Here is a 17496-nt window from a genome sequence, read left to right as displayed (position 1 = left end):
GACTATAAAGCTACAATATTTAAAATAATGTGATACTGATGAAAGAATAGACAAATGGAAAAAAGAACAAAATAGAGAGCCTAAAAATGGACCCACATAAATATAGTAAACATATTTGTGATAAAGTATCAAAGGTAACACAATGGAACAAAGACAAAATTTTCAATAAATGATACTGGAAAAACTAGACATCCACCTGAGGGGAAGAAGGAAGGAAGGAAGAAGAAAGAATAGAAAGAAAAATAAGAAAAGGGGCTTTCACTGTTCACAAAATTAATACAAATGAATCACAGAAGTGAATGTATGATGCAAACTACAAATTCCTGGAACATAATAGAAAAGAAAATCTAGACGACTTTGGGTTTGGCAATGACTTTTTAGATACAACACCAAAATTATAATCTGTGAAAGAGAGACTTGATAAACTGGATTTTATTAAAAATTTATTAAAAATACCATAGCTAGTATCCTGATATCCCAAGAGGCGAGGCATTCTACCCTTTTTATATGCCCTAAGTTTCTTTTGTTCTCCTGCCTTTTCTATGTTATCCTTCTCCTTCCTGCATATATGACTAGGCCTAGGAATGCTTGATGTGAGAGCCCAGAGGTGGGAAAGTGGGCTGAAGGGGGAGAGCAGGAGGGAGTAGCCAAGGACACATTAACAACCTTATAGCTCCCTGTAGGAAGGGGAAATTCCTGGGACAGGTTACCTTGGAAGCAGGTTGGAGCAGGGGCAGGTTCTTGATAAGTGTGGAAGAAGGGATTTAAAGGAATTAACATATTAATCCCTCAGGGGACAGTCTCCAACTTCCCAGACTCACTCAAAATTGGCCTCCTTGATCCAACCTGACTCAATTTACCTATCTACACTGACTGTCTGTCTAATTCTGGCTTCAATTCCATGTCCTCAGCAACTTTCCTCTACCACACTCTTCCGCCATGATGTTCTGGCACAAAGCAATGGAGTCAGCCATCTATGGACTGAGACCTCTGAATCCATGAACCCCCAAATAAACTTTCCCACCTTTAATTTTTCTTGTCATCCTTTTGTTCACAAAGGCAAGAAAGTTGACTAAAACACGTATCTTTATCATATCATCTAGTAATCACAGTCCATAAATTGAAAATTATGTCCATGTAAAAACATACATGTGGATGCTTATGGCAGCTGGATAATTGGTCAAACTTGGAAGCACCCAAGATGTCCTTCAACAGGTAAGTGGATAAACAAATCATGGTACATCCAGACAATGAAATATGAAGCCAAGAAAAGACACGAAGTGAGCTTAAAGGCATATTAATGAGCAAAGACACCAACCTGGAAAGGGTGCATACTGTATGATTCCAACCATATGACATTATGTAAGAGCAACAAGATGAAGAGAGCAGAAAGATCAGTAATCAAGAGGGATTAGGGAACAGGCATAGATGAGTACAAGGAATACAGAAGATTTCAGGGCCACTTGTGATAGTCGAGCCAAACTGACCCCATTTGGCTTAGTAACTCCATTTTGTAAAACAGCCAAATAGAAACATCATGACTGGGGCAAGGTGTTTTTTTCCTTTTGCTATAGAAACCCTGGAGAACACGGAACTACCTAATGGGGCTCTGTTTCTGTAACTGGGGTGACTGGGCTAATTGTGATTAGTTAAGCTTCCCGCCACATGACTGCAATCTCCTGCTTCTGTACCTTGGCTTGCTTGCATTGGCTGGGCCCCCAAACATCCCTTTTGTGGTTTTTCAGGCTTAAAAGGGGCGCCCTTGCAATTGTTCGGGGCTGATCAGGGAACAGACTTTATGGTCCCTGTCAGTCATCACCGGTGTGCTTCACTAAAGACTCGATTCGATTATACGTGAGTGGTCTGGAAGTCAATTTATGAAACCCCGGGACATTGCTTTAACTAGAACACACTTACTCCATAAAATACTAAAATGGTAGATACATGTCATTATCAACTTGTACAGATACATAGAGAATGTACAACACTGGAAATTACTGTAAACTATGGTCTCTGGGTAATAATGTTGTAACAATTGTCCCATTATAGTGTGGGGGGTGTTCATAATGAGGAAGGATATGCATGGGGGGGGATCAGAATTTAATGGGAAATATTTACCTTCAGCTCACTTTTGCTGTGCATCTAAAACTTCTCTCAAAAATTAAGTATGTAGAAGAAGAGGAGGAAAGGAGAAGATCTAGGAGGAGAGTGTAAAGATTTCAGCAGTTAAGTGGGAGGGAAAACTCAGGTAAGTCCTTAAGTGGCAGCAGCATCAGCTTTTGGTGGCACCTGGAGGAGCTGGTCTATAAAGGACAAGGGTTCAAGCACAAGGGCTCTATCCATTGTTGCTTTTGTTCCTGCTATTGTCTCTCTGTCTGTCTCTCTCTTCTCACCCTGGCTTATCGCTTTATCATATTCAGTGGTGTGTTTCCTTTATTCTCGTGTGTGTGTGTGTGTCTCCTATGATCCATGAAGTCATCAGGAATCTTTGAGAACCCCGTCCCCAACCCCCACCTCTGCCCCAGGCATGGCAGGGTCTATGACCTCTGTGGTCACATTTCCCTTGTTATCTCATTTAGTGCAAACAATCAAAGGTAATCCAATAAGCACCCACATACATTTTCAGATGAGAAAGCCAAGGCTTTTCATATTTTCTACTTGTAAAATACACAACTTTGCTTAGTGAATCTTATCTCTCCAAGCCTCATCTACAAATGCTACAGTAACTAATTTCTGTAGCTATTGACATGATTAAAGAATAGATGAATATAATAATTTGGCTCTTACTGAAGCCCCCAAATTTATCTGCCACTACTATTATTATCACCCTTCATTGTTCCATATGTGAATTACTTACATATGATGTAAAGAAAAAAATGATCAATTAGATGGATCCAAGAAGTACAACCAAATTGAACTACTTAGATCAAAATATTCATTTTGATATAGACATTATCCATTTCAATTTTCTAATATAAAAGCAGTATCTAAGGTACAAATATAGTTATCAAGCTAAAGATGAGCAAATATTCTAGGATCTCTTATAAAACATTAGAAATGTCCCTGGTTCACCTACGATAATTAGGCAGAGATGCACCTTCCTGCTTGCTTCCTCACTCCCACTTCCATCCTATCTGAGGAAATTCCAGGTCCAAAAACCCTAGCCCACTTCATATCCTGTACTGTATATACTCTATCAAGGAACTCTTCAGCTTTCTCACTGAGAACCACACAAATGCAGACACCCTTTCCTAGTCCTTTTGTTTATCACTCTGGCTATCTTTTGTCTCAGAACTTCAGAGAAAAGAAATCAATACAGTCACTACGCATTTTCTTCTATCATGACACTTCAAAGAGATGACACCATCCTATTTTAATGCTTCACCCATTGTGTTCTTTTGTCTCGTTAATAATTTTACTAATGATGATAAAGTATGTCCTGAAATTCAACTTGCCTGTCCTGATTTCTGGTGATTCCAATTATGAGCAGATGTTCTCATCACCTCTCCAACCCCAGATGTTCACGAAGGAAAAGAAGCATTCTTGATTTCACTTCTTGTTACTGATAGTGTGCTATTTATGGGAAAGATGATTAGTTCCATGTTTTTATGTGGTTGTGTTTCATGTTTCTGGTTCTAAATGTTTTAACTTAGCTTTTAAAAGATCCAATAATATTGGCCAGCACACATGCCCCAAATTCCTTTTCTCTATCAATAAATGACAGAAATAAATTTAAGCCCTCTTACCTTTATATATGCATAAGATTATATTTTCCAGAAAGTAAATTATAAAAAAAGAATCATTAAAGACTTCTTTTCTGATCAAGATAATAGGAGTCTAGGTTTGGTTTTCCACCTGAAGCAACCAAAAAAATAAAGTTTTAACATAAAATATTGGTTTTCAGATACTGGATGACAGGCAACAAAGGACATTGGTCTCTCAGAAATGGAAACAAACAAAGTGAGCCTTATCACCTTGAAAGAGTTTCCAGACCATGTCTCAGGGAGGGAAACCCAAGCAGAGTCTGGTGGACACCTTGAGTAGAGGAGAGGAAGTTGAGAGTTCAGAGAAACAAGGCCATCAGGGATGGTGACAGAATAAAAATGGAAAGACAGTGAAAGGAGCAAGATGGCTGATCGGAGAAAGATGGAGAGAAATAACTGGAGATTTGCAGAGGGTCCCTAGCCTTCAGTTGTGTGCTCATCAGCACATACATTATGAGCTTAGGGAATTAACCAGTCAAAAGGATCAGCGGGAACCATTGCCAGTACTCATGCAGGGCTGGGAATAATGCCCATTCTCACCGGCAACTAGAAAGTCTCATAATTTATAGGGCATTAAGTAAATAGCTCGGAAATTTCTTGACTGAGTAATGGGGAACAATTAGCCCTAGGCTTAACAGTGCTCTGGTTCCACCTAACAAACCTCAAGAGCAAAATCCAAAATATTAAACTGGTTCCTAGTAATTTAAATGCATCCAAAAATAAGGATTGAGAATACATGAAGATGATTACAATGATGCCCCCGTACCCAAACAAGTAAAGTTAACAATGTCTGAAATATTTAAAAACTTCTACTAACTCAAAAACAGCAAGAAAATACAAGGAAAAATCAATTTTAAAAGACCCAGAATTGACACAGATGTGAGAATTAGCAGACAAGGATATTAAAACAATTGTTCTAAGTATTTTCCATATGTTCAAAAAGCTAAGTAAAGACATGAAAGATATTTCAAAAGCCCTATATAAATTTGCAGGAATAAAAATAACTATGTATGAGATTAAAAATGCCCTGGATAGAATTAAAATTAATAGTGGATTAGACTAACACAGGAAAAAAGAAAACAAACAGTGATCCTGAAGATAAACCCATAGAAGCTATTCAAAGCCAAAGAAAGAAAGAAAAATAAATAAAAATAAATAGATGGTGGTCAGAATAGATTTCACGGAGAAGACAATTTTTAAAGCAAAGATTTGAAGGAGACAGGGACATTTGGCATGTGGACTTCTGAAAGAGTGTCTCAGACACTACTGGAAACAGTGAAACCAGAGATAATTATTGTGATTAGCCTTTAATGATCAATTTAAGGACAATAATTTTCATAGATATAATCACTTGTAATTCTCACAAGCGTCCTGTAAAAAGGACAATCCCAACTTGTAAAGAATAGAGCAGGAATTTGAGGGATTGAGATATTGACAGAATATCACCCAGAGAACAAGATGAGACTCAGTCTCCGCTGAGTTCAAATCTTAGACACTTTCCATTAGTACACATTCCTCATATAGAATCTGGAAACTTGAAAAAGTTAAATAAATGTTTCAAGCCCCCACATAGCCCTGTTTTGCTCAGAAATCACAAATTCAAGTGTAGCTACCATGACAAAAGTTGTGGGCAAGAGACAAGAGGGGTCAGAAGCTATTTATTATTCAACTCCCCTTACATGATTCGTCTTTTGTAGGGTTCCTGTAGTAATTAAATTCACAGAGAAAGTGGATGGTGGTTGACAGGAGCTGGAGGGAGAGAGATAAATGGGGAGTTAGAGTTTAATGGGTGCAGTTTCAGTTGTGGAAGATGAAAAACGCTTGAAATGGATAGCACTGATGGCCACACAACAAATTTGAATGTACATAATGGACAATGCTATATACTTGTAATTAGCAAAAAGGGAAGTTTTCTATTGTGTTTATTTAGCACAATGAACACAAATACACATGTACATATGCAAACTCCCAAACCCATTTGTGTTCGCCCTCATAGGTCTGTGGGTAGATTGGGGTGTAGAGTACAGCTGCAGTACCGTGGGCTTGGCTCCAGTCTCAGGGCTGGAATCAGGTCTTCTCTGGGTTTCTTTCATACCATTGGATAAGCAGCTCGCCGGGGCATGCTGTTCTTATGGTGAGTGACAGAAGCATGAGAAAATGAGTGCAAGCACATGATGCTTTTTAAAGCTTTGTCTTTGAGTTGGCTCCTGTTCATTTCAGCCAGCATTTCATGGGCCAAAACAAGTTAAGACAGCCAAGTCCCACATCAGTAGAGCAGAGAAACATTCTGACCACTCTTGGGAGATATGTTGTAAAACCTGCATGGCATGAGGTATGGTTGTAAGATGTTATCATCAATGTTATCATCCAGAGGTGAAGAACTGAAGACAATAATTCAATCCACTAGCAGAAAGATATATTTATATAGTGTTACATGCAAGACATCATGCGTATCTAATTCATTTTTAATAAGCTACTATACAATTGGAAAAAATTTGATTCCCATCTTTAAAGCTCCCAAACACTATAAAGTTTACTAATAAACTTGGAAAGATATGAGAAGGATTAAAATCACAGCTTCTTTAAAATGTTGGCCCTAATCTCCATCACGTGGGGTCAGGCCCCAAATTCCTTAATAAGAAACCTATAGTATAACAGTTAAAACCAAGAATCAACAAATGGGATGGATTCAAACTAAAAAGTTTTTTTCTCAGCAAGAGAAATAATATGTGAGGTAATAGGGAGCCTTTATCCTGGGAACAAATTTTTACCCCTCACACATCAGACAGAGCTCTAATCTCTAGAGTATTCAAAAAACTCAAAAAGTTAAACAACAAAAAAATAAGTAACCCAATCAACAAATGGGCCAAGGACCTGAATAGACACTTCTCAGAAGAGGATCAATCAATCAGCAAATATACGAAAAAATGCTCACCATCTCTAGCAATCAGAGAAATGCAAATCAAAACCACCCTAAGATACCATCTCACTCCAGTGAGATGGCAGCCATTATGAAGTCAAACAACAAGTGCTGACGAGGATGTGGGGAAAAGGTACATTCATACATTGCTGGTGGGACTGCAAATTGGTGCAGCCAATTTGGAAAGCAGTATGGAGATTCCTTGGAAAGCTGGGAATGGAACCACCATTTGACCCAGCTATTCCCCTTCTCAGACTATACCCAAAAGACCTAAAAACAGCATACTACAGGGATACAGCCACATAAATGTTTATAGCAGCACAATTCACAATAGTTAGACTGGAACCAACCTAGATGCCCTTCAATGGATGAATGGATAAAAAAATGTGGTATTTATACACAATGGAATATTACTCAGCACTAAAAAATAACAAGATCATGGCATTTGCAGGGAAATGGATGGCATTAGAGCAGATTATGCTAAGTGAAGTTAGCCAATCCATAAAAAACAAAGGCCGAATGTCTTCTCTGATATAAGGGGGGTGACTCAAAATGGGATAGGGAGGAAGAGCATGAGACGAAGACAACCACTAAATAGGGAAGAGAGGTGGGAGGGAAAGGGAGGGAGAAAGGAAACTGCACAGAAGAGGGAAGGAGACCCTCATCGTTATAGATTACATATATGACGATGTGAGGGAAAAAAAAAAAAACAAGAAGTGTGTCACATTAGATTGGGTAGAGAGAAGTGAAGGGAGGGGAGGGGAAGGGAAAGGGGGATAGGAAGGACAGCAGAATAAAATAGACAATATGATTGATGTATGTATATACGTGACTATATGACCAATGTGATTCTGCAACCTTACACTCAGAAAAATGAGAAATTATAACCCATCTGATTCAGACGTATGATATGTCAAGATCATTGTACTGTCATGCATAACTAATTAAAACAAATAAAAAAATCACAGCTTCTTTGATTTTTGATAAAAATATAAATTTGCACTTGTGGGTTTCCTTAGAGATCAACAATAACTAATAGGAATCAAAATAAACAGTGGGACAAGTAACCTAGATAGTAAATAGGAAACATTATGCATGGGAGGCTTTAACTCCCAGAATCTACAAAAATACACTAGCCCTTTAGGAAGTGATATGATTTTCAGACTGTATGTGGCCCTAGATCAGATGGGTTTATGGAGAGAAAATGAATGGTATTTTCAAGATATCCTAAACCCAAGGGGCTCTACCTCAAATGGAAGGATTGAACTTAAGATATAAAAAAAAAAGAAGGGATGGAGGACAGGAGGTAAAAACATGACATTTTCTTCTTAAGAGAGAGACTTTTATAAAATGCTTCCATTTGCCCAAGGTCAGAAACCAACAAAAGAATTTCAGATCTAGTATATTCAGGCCAAGCAAGAGTTTCTTCAAGCCTAAAATATTTATTTCCCATCTAGATTATCAGACAGCAGGAGAAGGAAATATAAATCTCAAGTCATCAGATAGCCCTGTTCCTATTAAAATACAATATAAAGTATTGATAAAATTAATCTCAGTTTGGGGTCTGCTGGGGGCCCAACCTTTGTCCCGAGGGGAATTTTTGAGAAGGGTATCAGTTCATAACAGTGATGGTACAACCCTTTATCTTCTCAACACCCTGGACACAAAGACCATGGCATTAATTACATACTGTGAGCAACAATTCATGAATATTTAACATACTCATCTATACTTAATGAATAAATTTGCATTTTGACACTATTATTTAATGTGCTTTAAGGAAATACTGCTCATTACCTTTCAATTTTGCAGATTAGTTGAATGTAATCAGAATGATAAGGCAGGAGAGATATAGTATTATTTAAATAACATTGTTTTTTATGACTGCTTCTGCTTCCATGAGTTTTTTTTTTCTCCCCTTTCTTTTAAGCAACTGGGTTTATTTCATTCTATTCTGGCCATTCTGCCTTAATCATTTTGCCTCTGTGCTCCTTGCAGAAGGGAGTTTCTTTATATTCATGGAAAAACAATGCAAATTAAATAATCAGTGTTTTGCTTCCCTCTGTGTGTTCTATAACAGGGCATTCTCTCGCACAAATATCCCAATGCAGTTGGCAGTAATTGTATCCTGGGCTGGCAGTCTCAGCAAGGCTGCCACAACATGCACAGCAAGCAGGGGGCGCTGCATAATCAGCGGCAATGAACAAAGGTCTCTGACTTCCCCGACCAAAGACAGAACCCTGAGGAGCTCCAGACTGAAAAAAAACTGGCAAGGATGTTGTCAAAGATAAGCTTTGGTGATTGTCTTTTGGTCATTGACTTATTGTGAGGGCTTATTCTCATAAGCAATGGTCCACGTTTGTGAAGTGGGGGCATATTCACTTAGGATGTTGGGCATGAAAACTTGTCTCTAGGAATGCGTGTTGCATGAAAGTCCCATGCTTTTTGAGCTAGATGGCCATACTTTTAAGAATCAGAATTAAGACTTCCTGTTAAGGTTTGGATCTGGAATGTCCCCTTGAAAGTTTCATGTGTGGAAGGTTTGGTCCCCGATGTAGCAATGTTCAGAGGTAGGATTTCAGGAAGTGATTGGATTACTAAAGCTCAGATCTCATAAATGAGTTAATCCAAAAATGGGTTCATAGCTAAATGGATTCTTGGCGAGTGGTAAAAACTATAAGAAGTGAACCTCGCTTAAGGGAGTGGGTCCTTGGAGGTACGTTCTTGGGAACTCTCTTGTCCTGGGATCTCTCCTCCCTGTCTGCTTTCCATCTGCTATGAGGCGAGCAGCTCTGCTTCACCTCACCCTTTCCACCGTGATGTTCTGCCTCACTACAAGCCCATATTAATGGGGCCAGCCAGGGGCTGGGGATGTGGCTCAAGTGGTAGCGCGCTCGCCTGGCATGCGTGCGGCCCAGGTTCGATTCTCAGCAACACGTACAAAGAAAGATGTTGTGTCCGCCAATAACTAGAAAATAAATATTAAAAAATTCTCTTTCTCGCTCTCTTTAAAAAAAAAAAAAATGGGGCCAGCCAACCATGAACTGAAACTGTGAGCCAAAATAAATCTTTACTTCCTCTAATTTGATTTTCTCAGGTATTTTGTCACAGCAATGAAAAGCTGGCAAACACATTTTCCAACAAATAATGGGCAAAATAGGACAAAAGCAAGAGGAAGACAGAAGAAAGTGAAGTCAAGATGCCAGACATTGTGTCAAATGCTTACATATATCATCAAATTCAATTCTTATCTGGGAGTTCTCTGTTCTCATCATTTTTGTTGTTGTCGTCATCATATCATCATGGCCATGAGAAAACCGAGGCTCAGGCAGAATAATAGGGATAATAAAAATTAAACCTAGGATTTGAATCCAGGTCTGTTGAAATCTAAAATTCACATGCTTTCAACAGTTTTCTGCCAATGGAGTCTTCAAAGGATTTTGCTTTCAAACCTAATCAGTCACCTTGGTTTATTCAGACTGTTAGAACAGAATACCAAGAGACCAAGTGGCATACAAATAACATAAATCTCTTTCTAGCCATTTTAGAGTTTGTGAAGTCCAAGATCAAGTTCATGAGGGCTCCACTCTTAGATATACCATTCCACTAGGACTCGCAATTTCAACATGAATTGGAAGAAGACACTAGCATTCGGTCTGTAGCAAAAATGTCACTACTTCAGAGAAGATTCAGTGAAGAAACCCACAAAGCCATCAAACCCTGAGTGGAACAATGCTTTGCTCATACAGAGGAGAAACAGAACAAGAACAGCTTCGGTAGTGGATGTTGGTCCCCCATGGCCATCAGTCACAGGCAGTTGGCCTGCATGTACCCCTCTTGTGCTATAGCAGAAGGACCCACCTCTCACCTAAGAGGAAAATAAATAGTCAGCTATAGTACTAGTGTTGACCAAATGCTATATGACACGCATATGAAAAAGGAACAAGAAACTGACAAGCAAAATGTGGCATAGACATACAAAGAAACATTATTCAGCCTTAAAAAGGAAGGAAATTTTGGTGCATACTCAACATGGCAGAACTCTGAAAACATTACATGTGGAATAAACCAGCCATCTACTGCTTACGTAGAATGAAGGGGTACACATTGAGACTGAAATAACCAGGGAAAGAAATAACCACACAGAGGGATAGCTCAGCACAGAATGTGAGGACTCTTCCGTTCTTTGTAAGGAAGTGTTACAGGCCTGAAGCCCATTATTATATAGCCTTGTAGGATCCCAAACTGCATACAGGAGACTGCCTTTCCCAAGAGGAGTTAGCTGTATCTGAAAAAAAAAAAAAAAACAAAAAAAAAAACAAGATTTCTGTGCCCCAAGTAACATGAAAAAAAAATTGACCCAGGACCAGTTTTCATTAAGAACTGAACATATAACACATATACTTCAAAAAAAAAAAAAAAAAAACTTGGCATCCATGAATGCAGTCCATCTATCTTCCCTACAGTCTCCAAATCTTTCATAGTAAGTAAACTTAGAATTCGTGTTGGTGTGGAGATGAGGTGTCCCCCCAAAGCTCCTGTGTTAATGCAGGAAGAGTCAGAGGTAAAGTGATTAGACCATGAGACCTGTAACCGAATGGATCCATCCTGGTTGGAATGGACCAACTGGGTGGTTACTGGAGGCAGAAGGGGTATGACCAAAGGAGGTAGATTGGTGGGAATATGTCCCCCAATGGATCATCTTCCTTGTATCCCTTTCCCCTTTCCCAGCTGCTGTGAGTTGAGCAGCTTTCTATCACTGCTGCCCTTCTGCCCTGAAACTCTGCTTTACCTATGGCCCAGAGCAATGGAGTTGGCCAACCATGGACCAAGACCTCTGAACTGTAAACTCAGAATAAACCTTTATTCCTCTAAATTGTTCCGATCGGGCATTTTTGTCACAGTAATGAAAAGCTGACTAACATAATTGCTAACCAGACACAGCTGGATAATTGCCTTACCTTGGGAAAAAACTGGAAATAAATATAACATTGAATAACCAGAGCCTATCGTGTAAATGCTGTTGTATTAGAATCAATCTAATCCACATTTCTTTATGCAAATTGCTCGAGATTATCTTGGCATATTTAAAAATCTGAAAAATTAGACTTCTGGTGCCAAATTTGAATCAGTAATTGATTTTCGGTTTCTGATTTAAGTCGAGAGCTCTACAAGAGTTTGACTAAGTTTGTAAACAAATTGGAATGGTCATGTGAATTTGAAATTTCCTATTTGTATAAATTTAATTTATTAGATTTATAAGGATTGCTTAAGTATTAAGAGATTTTTGCTTATTTTGAGTTTAAAGTTTGCTCTTTGGATCATTTTAAGGGCTTAAAAGGAAACTTAACGGTATTAAGTCATAGGTAGAGTTCAAAAATCTGAGCATATATAAGGGGTTAGGTCTGAAAAAGAGACTGCTTATTAAACCTATGCTGCATCATATGGTATACAAATGAGGGTCCAAGTGCCACATCCTGGAAGGCATTCAGGATGCAATTCAAAGATTGAGTAAATGAGTTATTACCTATAATAGAGGATTGGAGTCATAAGAGAAGTCTAGATAGAAGCAAAAATCCTATAAAGACACAGGGATTGCAAATAAAAGAAGCAATCTTACCTTAGGTGAGATCCAGCATGCAAGAAAAGGAAAATCCATCCTGAGGCCCAGATATTGCTTGTAAGGACATGACCGTGACTTACTGGGCAGCAGAAAATTCAGTTTAGTGTTCTACTGGTGGAATTTTCTGGAAATCCACCCTCTGGAACTTTCCAGAAATCCATTCTCTAAGATGTCGGCTGTTTATAAAGCATCTCGCCAGAAGCATGCAGCTATAGAACCTCCTGAGAGGGTGCTGGGGAAGCCGCTGGCTGCCAGGTGCTGCTGGCTGCTGTGCACTGCAGGAGTCTGGAGGTGGCAAAGCCACCTGCACCAAGAGCTCTAGACTGGAGTAGGCAACCATCCCATGGTAGCTGGGCACTTAGAGAAGCCACACCTGCTGCAAGAGCCTTCCAAGAGGAGCACACTGGAACCAGAGAGAAAATCCCTCTCCTGCTGCAGCCACTCCAGGGCACACTACTGACAAAGTTCAGTGTCATTCCAGCTGGCAGAGGACAAGGTACTCACAGAGCTCATTTAGGATGGATTTCTGAAAAACAAGAAATGAAGGGTGGAGGATGGAACGGTCCAACTGATAATAGTCATGTCAAATTTGTTAACTTGAATTCATCAACATTAATCAATTTTTTAAAATTTTATGCCAAAAATCACTAAATTCATAAACAGAATAACAAAACTTGAAGTTCCATTTAAAGGCTTAAAGCATATTTGGGTTTTAAATAAGTATTGGCTCAAGTAATTTTAATTATACTAATTTAATTCAAATAATATTAATTTAAAACCCAGGCGATCATAAATAGTTTGAGTTCTTTCTCTGCTAAAACGATACCCTTGTATACGAAAAAGTTCCTGTTGACACAGAGATTTCACTTATTCTGAAGACAAAGTTTTGAGCAGAAGGCTTAGCAAGCAACCAAAGGTGTGAAAAATAGTGGAAAACAAGAAGGGATTTTTGACAAGTGTTTCTGTGTTTTGAATGGCATCCCTTTTACTGTCCTTTGGACAATGCAAGTAAAAATCAGAACACTGAAAGGACTTTTTAGTCATTTTTGTTGCTGGGTTGTGTTTATATGAAACGTGGTGAAACTGAGTTCTGTGAAACCCAAGAATCTATCTGATATCATTTTAAAAATTAAGTTTGACTAATTATTCATTTGAAAAGCAAATGCACTGCAGAAACCCTTCCCAAGATGGCGACTTGGCTTTCTGAGGGCTGCATCACTGGTAGCATCCACCATTCAGGGTGTGGCATCTGGACCTTCATTTGGATACCATGTGATACAGAGTGAGAAAAAGCCACTGTCCTCTTACCTTTGAGGGTCAAAAGAGCTAATCTTCCCCACCCAAGTTCAGAATTGAAGAAGAGGAAGACCCAAGGGTCAGATTATGGATGAGACTACTTGCCCAGTGAGCATAGGAATCCTTGCACAGATTTAAATAGGTGTGCTTATCCATTCACTGGAAGTGCTGAATTATCATAGGCTTCCCCTGGAAAGGAGAAGCAAAGCAGAGCACAATTTATACTTTTTGTCTGTCTTCCAGAGAGAGAAAGGTGCTGAATCTTGTGAACACAATGCCACCAAATGTATCAATTATTTGATATTTCTTCAGAAGGAAACATGAAGCTGAAGAAATGAGGTTCTGTCCAGATATTTCCTAAGCTAAGGGTCAACCAAAGAGCAACTATTCCTTGGGAAAAGGAATGGCCCTTTACTAACCACTAGTGGGTAATTTAGACGTTGTCCCCAGAAGACTCTGAAGAGGGTAACAACAGTAAAGGACAGGAAAGTACAAGGTCTTTCTACACTCACAACTGAAAATCTACTCTCCTACTTGATTTCCCCCACTAAATCGTGTCTGGTCACAGCATCAGATTTAGCAATTCTGTAATGAAGTTGCATGACCTAAAGATGCTCCAGTAACTACAACCTATTTGACTACAACCTATTTGAGTTCAAGCCTCTTCCTTCATGAAATTCCCAAGAAGAAATTGAAGTTCAAATATTAAACTCCCAAATAATCAAGGGCTATGCTGAACACTAAGGGCTCTTGCCCTTCCATTGGGCCCCTGCAAAACCATCAATGTGAAGGAACAGAGGGCAGCCAGCTCTTCAGAAGAGACAGAAAGAACCAATTCATATCTTTTCTGATCCTTCTCCCCAGTTCATTAACCTGAGAAACTCTAGTAGGGATCTCCAAGGAATAGCCCCTCCACCAAACACACACAAACCATACATATAGGGTATCCCAACCACCTTTTCCAAAATTATTACCACAAGTCTACTATAACTTATAAATAGGCAAAAAAATGAAAAATAATTATTTGCATAGAATTTTCCATCTATTCTATTTCTTGCTGAGACTCGGCAGCTTTACAGTCTCCTTAGATCATCCCATATTCTATTCAGCTACCCTCTTCCTGCTTTCCTTAAACCTAGGAATCCCCTACTGGGACTGCCCTTGTCCTCCCTGCTCTGTTCCTGAATTTGGATGCTAACTATCACCTTCCCCTAATCTCTCAGTCTGTTCAGCCCAATACCAGATCTCAACTTCTAAGAAAATTAGCCAAAGATGCTAGTTACAATCATATGCTATGAATTACACTAGATATATATTTTCCAAGGTTTTTCCTAATCCAAATTTTTCATTAATGAAGGGAAATACCAAAACCTGCGTAGACACAAAGAATATATTTTGATTTTAAAATAGCTTATCATATGACCTATAAACATTTTTATTTCTCCTTGAACAGACTATCTCAGCCAAAGGAAAAAAGAGGGGGTGTTGATTAACCCACAACAATGATTCCAGATTCCAGGACCTCGGGTCTCAGGGACAGGAGCATGCACTCTTAGCTGCAGTAAGGGTTTCAGGGAGCAGTAGCTCCCCTAGAACTCTTGAAGAATGCTTTTAAAAATTATTCTAAGGTTCTCCAGTACCTATTCCAGTAATCCTTCTGTAGCCCAGTAACCCAGTCCCCCACCATAGACTCCTTTTAATTTTAAGTATTCAGATTGGTTCTGTTTCTCAATGATGAATTTTTGACCAACTCATTATCCTTAGCTCTAAAACCACATAGCCCATCCTCTGCTAACTCCTTTAGTACTAATTCAGCCACCTGTTCTTCTCTTAGAACTTCACTTCTCGTCTATTTTTGGAATTGATGCTGAGCATTCTTTATCATCCAGGTTTTTTTCCTATGGGACAATGACATTTCTTTAATACCACCTAGTTCATCTTGGTGAAAAAGGACAAAATGTAAAGCAACTTTACCAACTGTACTACTCAAAGCAGAAGTGTGGTTTCCACCATACGAAGCAGCCAGAGTGGGTCTAGAAACTCTTCACTTGGCAAAGGTATTTAAAAACTAATCCTTAATCTAACTTCCAGTAAAGAACTACTTTAAGAAAATCTTTATTGCACATTAAAAAAAACTAAGTAGTTTTGAGTCATATTTATAAAAGTAAAAATAATGAAAACAACCCAGGTATCCATCACAGAAGAAAGGATGAACAAAATGTGATCTCTAGACACAATGGAATATTATTCAGCTACGAAAATGAATGAAGTTTCCATATATCCTAAACATGAATGATCTTTGAGAAAACTGTGGTAAGTTGGAATAAGCCAGACATTAATGGACAGAAAGCATAGAATTCTGCTTATATGAAATATATCTAATAGGCAAATTAATAGGGACAGAAAATAGATTACAAGTAGATTATAAATTAACAGAGACTGAGAGGGAGGAAAGATAGAGAGTCTTTGTTTCATAGTCTGTTGGGTGATGAAAATTTTTGGAAATAGTAGTGAAGATTATGCAATATTGTGAAAATAACTAATGCTGCTGAATTTAATAGTACATCAAGAAAAACAGTTAAAATAACAAGTTTTGTGTGTATATATAATCTTACCACCATCACAACAACAAAAGATTAAGTAAATGGTAATTATAGGTAAAAGTAGCATTTAATTCCCTGGAGATTTCTGGTAACAGCTCTAGAGCATGATAATGATAAAATGCATTTTTCACCAACACATGGGCTTCACATCTGGAGAACATCTCTATAAAAGGTGATTGCAGAACTCAGTTTTACCTGGTAAAACCCATGCCATTAGAAACTTAAAATCAGCAACCAAAATAGTCTTGAGAAGTGTGGGTGGAGGACAATTTACTTAAACAAAAGGAACTTAGAAAAATTCTCTGTCTTGGAAAATGTCTTTCAATCTCTCTCAGATCAAAATACAAAGCTTGATTTGCTTACCCGCCTACATATTTTTCCTTTTTTTAAATCTTAATATCAGGATAGCATAATAGCCCTCAGACAAATCTCTCCCTGACAAAGAAGCTTTGTCATTATATATGCCAGTGCTGGACCACACCATAGCTCCTGTAAAGTCAGAATCTCAAGGTTAAGTAGGTTGTTAGTCATTGCATTCTAAAAATAAAAAATGATATTTCTTGAAATTCATCATGCTTTCCATGCAGCTGAAGGTAATTTTCTCCAGATTTGTAAGGTTCTTTAAATTGGTATTCTAATCACTGACCTTAAGCCCCACAGGTGATCTCTGGGCTGGAGGATTTGTTGTTTAAACTATGCAACTGGCTCCAACCAAGATGATATTTTTTCCATGTGACCTATTAATGTGGGATATGACTGAAAATACATCATCCACAAGCAGCAGGATTAATAGGGGTGCTTCTGCCTGGTACCAAGGGGATTTGATTTGCACCCAGCCCCCAAGTTTACTTACAAAAGAAGTCTACCTTACTGTGGCTATTGGATCATTACTATGAAATCTACAATTTATAAAATTTACTAAACCCCTAACAAGGGGGAAATCTTATAAAATAAATTCCTTCCCCAAAGCATTTTTTGATATTTAAGAATTTTTTAAAAATTATTTGTAGTTGTAGATGGACAGCATGCCTTTATTTTATTTGTTTTTATTTTTATGATGTGCTGAGGATCAAACCCAGGGCCTCACATGTGCTAGGCAAGGGCTCTGCCACTGAGCTACAGCCCCAGCCCTCTATTTAAGAGATTTAAAAAACATTTCTCATCCTCTCCACCTTCTTCACAACCCCCAACACACCACATACCCCCCGACACACATACACACGCAGAGTAACACCCTAAACTAGTTAAGGAATTATTTTACAACCTGATCCTTTGAGAGAACTGAGTGCT

Source organism: Callospermophilus lateralis, chromosome 7 (assembly GCF_048772815.1).
Source record: "Callospermophilus lateralis isolate mCalLat2 chromosome 7, mCalLat2.hap1, whole genome shotgun sequence".
Lineage (NCBI taxonomy): Eukaryota > Metazoa > Chordata > Mammalia > Rodentia > Sciuridae > Callospermophilus > Callospermophilus lateralis.
This window is presented reverse-complemented; position numbering follows the sequence as displayed.